Source organism: Cavia porcellus, unplaced genomic scaffold (genome assembly GCF_034190915.1).
Source record: "Cavia porcellus strain 051 isolate PalLab524CR breed Dunkin Hartley unplaced genomic scaffold, mCavPor4.1 scaffold_20, whole genome shotgun sequence".
Classification (NCBI taxonomy): Eukaryota; Metazoa; Chordata; class Mammalia; order Rodentia; family Caviidae; genus Cavia; species Cavia porcellus.
Window position 1 is genome coordinate 31,687,479 of NW_026947503.1, and position 4,601 is coordinate 31,692,079.

A 4,601-nucleotide genomic window follows, 5' to 3' on the forward strand; every position below is an offset into this window, starting at 1 on the left:
AACACTACATAATTTCAAGAGTTACTTTAAAGTGACAGTAATTAAGACAAAGAGATAACAGTAAGGTGATAAAATAATAGAAAAAAGAGTCCTAAAATAGATATACAGTGTATAAAGATTTTGTCAGTGATTGGTTGAGATGTGGGAATATGGTACAATTTTAATAAGAGATGCTGAGAGTCAGCTTGGAATTCCTTTGAAAGATATTCCAGTTGATACAAAAACTGTGGGCTGTGGGTGGAAAGTAAAGAGAGACAGAAAGAAGAGGGGGAGAGAGAAAAGGAAAGGAGAGAGAGGAGAGGAGAGGACAGGAGAGGAGAGGAGAGAACAGGACAGGATAGAAGAGGAGAGGAGAGGACAGGATAGGAGAGGACAGGAGAGGAGAGGACAAAGAGAAGAGGAGAAGAGACAAGAGGAGAGGAGAGGAGAGGAGAGGACAGGAGAGGAGAGGAGAGGACAGGAGAGGAGAGGAGAGGACAGGAGAGGAGAGGCTAGGAGGGTAGAGAAGGGAAGGGGAGGGGAGAGGAGGAGAGGCGAAGGGAGAAGAGAGGAGAGGAGAGGACGGGAGAGGAGAGGACAGGAGAGTAGAGGACAGGAGAGGAGAAGAGAGGAGAGGAGAGGTCAGGAGAGGAGAGGAGAGGGCAGGACAGGAGAGGAGAGGGGAGGACAGGACAGGAGAGGGGTGGAGAGGAGAGGAGAGGACAGGAGAGGAGAGGGCAGGAGAGGAGAGGACAGCAGAGGAGAGGAAGGAGAGGAGCGGAGAGGACAGGAGAGGACAGGACAGGAGAGGAGAGGACAAGAGAGGATAGGAGAGTACAGGAGCAGAAAAGAGAGGAGAGGAGAGGAGAGGAGAGGAGAGGAGAGGAGAAGAGAGGACAGGAGAGGAGAGGAGAAGAGAGGACAGGAAAGAGAGGAGGAGAGGACAGACAGGACAGGAGAGGAGAGGAGAGGAGAGGAGAGGAGAGGAGAGGAGAGGACAAGAGCAGAGAGGAGAGGAGAGGAGAGGAGAGGAGAGGAGAGGAGAGGAGAGGAGAGGAGAGGACAGGCGAGAAGAGGAGAGGAGAGGAGAGGCCAGGAGAGGAGAGGACATGAGAGGAGAGTATGTGAGAGGAGAGGACAGGAGCGGAGAGGAGGGGGAAGGAGAGGAGAGGACAGGAGAGGGCAGGATAAGACAGGGTAGGAGAGGGCAGGAGAGGAAAGAAGAGGAGAAGAGAGGACAGGAGAAGAGAGGACAGGATTGGAGCGGAGAGGACAGAAGAAGAGAGGAGAGGAAAGGAGAAGACAGGAGAGGAGAGGAGAGATGAGGAGAGGAGAGGAGAGACGAGGAGAGGAGAGGACAGGATTGGAGAGGAGAGGACAGGAGCAGAGAGGAGAGGACAGGAGTGGAGAGGAGAGAAGAGGAGAGGACAGGAGAGGACAGGAGAGGAGAGGAGAGTACAGGAGTGGAAAGTAGAGGAGAGGACAGGAGAGGACAGGAGAGGAGAGGAGAGTACAGGAGTGGAAAGTAGAGGAGAGGACAGGAGAGGAGAGGAGCAGAGAGGAAAGGAGAGGAGAGGCAAGGAAAAGAGAGGAGATGAGAGGAGAGAAGAGATGAGAGGAGAAGAGAGGACAGGAAAGGAGAGGAGAGGACAGGAGAGGAGAGGCGAGAAGAGGAGAGGACAGTACAGGACAGGACAGGACAGGACAGGACAGGAGAGGAGAGGACAGGAGAGGAGAGGAGAGGACATAAGAAGAGAGGAGAGCAGAGGAGTGGAGAGGAGAGGACAGGAGAGGAGAGGAGTGGACAGGAGAGGACAGGAGAGGAGATGACAGGAAAGGAAAGGACAGGAGAGGAGAGGAGAGGACAGGACAGGACACGTTAGAAGAGGACAGGAGTGGACAATAGAGGAGAGTAGAGGATAGAACAGGAGAGGAGAGGTGAGGAGAGAACAGGGCAGGAGAGGAGGGGAGAGGAGAAGAGAGGAGAGGAGAGGACAGGAGAGGAGAGGAGAAGAGCGGAGAGGACAGGACAGGAAAAGAAAGGAAAGGAAAGGAGAGGAGAGGACAGGAGAGCAAAGGATAGGATAGGAGAGGAGTGGACAGAAGAGGACACGAGAGGAGAGGAGAGGACAGGAGTGGAGAGGACAGGACAGGACAGGATCAGAGAGGACAGGAGAGGAGAGGACAGGACAGGACAGGACAGGAGAACAGAGTACGTGAGAGGGGAGGACAGGAGAGGAGAGGAGAGGGCAGGAAAGGACAGGAGAGGAGAGGAGAGGGCAGGAGAGGAGAGAAGAGGACAGGAGAGGAGGGGACAGGATTGATGGGGAGAGGACAGGACAGGAGAGGAGAGGAGAGGAGAGGAGAGGAAGGAGAGGAGAGGACAAGAGCAGAGCGGAGAGGAGAGGAGAGGAGGGGCAGGAGAGAAGAGGAGAGGACAGGAGAGGAGAGGACAGGACAGGACAGGTTAGGAGAGGACAGGAGTGGACAAGAGAGGAGAGGAGAGGACAGGAGAGGTGAGGAGAGAGAGGAAACGAGAGGAGAGGAGAGGACATGAGAAGAGAGGAGACCAGAGGAGAGTAGAGGAGAGGACAGGAGAGGAGAGGACTGGAGAGGATAGTGGAGTACAGGAGTGGAAAGGAGAGGAGAAGACAGTAGAGGAGAGGACAGGAGAGGAGAGGAGAGGACAGGAGAAGAGAGGAGAGAGAGGAGACGAGAGGAGAGGAGAGGTCATGAGAAGAGAGGAAAGCAGAGGAGAGGAGAAGACATGAGAGGAGAGGACAGGAGAGGAGAGGACAGGAAAGGAGAGGACAGGACAGGACAGGACAGGACAGGAGAAGACAGGAGAGGAGAGGACAGGACAGGACAGGACAGGCAAGGGCAGTTGAAGAGAGGAGAGGACAGGACAGGATAGGAGAGCACTTGAGAGGGCAGCAGAGGAGAGGGGAGGAGAGGAGAGGAGAGGAGAGGGGAGGAGAGGAGAGGAGAGAAGAGGAGGGGAGAGGAGAAGAGGAGAGGAGTGGACAGGAGAGAACAGGAGAGGACAGGGGAGGAGAGGACAAGAGAGGAGAGGAGAGGAGAGGAGAATAGGGGAGAGAACTGGTTGGTTTCCAGTAGATAAGGAAAAACAACCCAATGGGGAAAGAAAGTTTTTCAACAAAAGAGCAAGTGAAACTGAATCAACTGGATGACCCAAGTGGAAATGGTGAATCTTGAGCCTTTCCTCATGGTATTCTCAATCAAATTCAACAGAAGAATTACTCTTTTAAATTAAAGAAAATCATGAACATTTCTTAGGTAGACCACATACTTCAAGAAAAACTTTTGCAAGAATCTTAAGAGTTTTCTTCAAAACAATCATAACTGACAACAACACAAATTTCCACTAACAGGTAAATGGATAACTAAATTGTGGCCTATTAGCTTAAAAAAATGTTTAATTAATAGAGCATTCAACAACTTGGATGAATACCAAAAACATTACACTAATTTAAAGAAGAAACATATAGAGAGACATCACTGTTCTACTTACAGTTCAAAGACGAACACAACCAACCCACAGTGATACAATGAGGAAGAATTGGTTCCTGCAGGGTTGAAAGGTATGCTGTAGTGTAGAAAGAAGCTCATGAAAACCTGAAGTAATGATAGAAATATTCTCTACCTTGGTCTGGGTTTTGAATATATGGACACATGTACCCATCAAAACTTGCTGAATTGTATATTTAATAACTTTGCATATTTGTTCATAAATTGCACTTCAATAAAACAACATATAAATAAAAACAATATATAAGTGGATAAATATGTGGGTAATGAATTGTTATGTTATATTTTTATTTGTCTACATTGTAGGATTTCTAAAGTAATGTTATGTCTTTTAACCATGTCCTAAAGAAACTTTCTAAACACTTGTCATTAAATTTTATAAAATAAGCTATTTACTTATTAAGTAAACTTTTGCTAAAATATAACATGAATGCAGAGATCTTTAGTGTACAGTCTGATAAAATAAATTCCTCCATGCAACCACTTCTTAGATCAAGATATAAAACCCAAAACATCACCAGCAACAAAAGGTCTTCCACTGTTCCTTCCTTCTTCACCGTGCTCATTACATGAATATACCACAATGAGCTTGTCCATTTTGACACTAATACACACAGAAATGTTACCAATTTCTGGTTTTTATAAATAAAGCAGCCAAGAGTGTTGTTACACATTTAGTTGCTCTAATGCAGTTATTTACGTAACATAACTTACATGCTCAATTTTGTCAGATACTACATAACAATTTTCCAAAATGATTGTGCTAGTTTGTCTTGTTATTAGTAATGTTATAGTTTGTGTTTGGATGTCCCCTCAAAGTCTCATGCAATCATGTGTTACAAGCTTTTCAAAGGCAGCTGAATCTAGAGTTTGTGATTGTTTCATTATCTAGCACTTGGATTGGCAGTGTAAGTGCTACACCTGCACTAGGGCAGGTAGAACTAAGAAGGAAAAGAGGCTTTCTCTTCCCCATTTTGCTTTTGTTGCTTTTGTTTTCTTCCATCACTATGGATGGTTGCCTCTCTGCCATGTGCCACTTTGCCTTGGAATCAGCAAATTATGGACTAAAAATC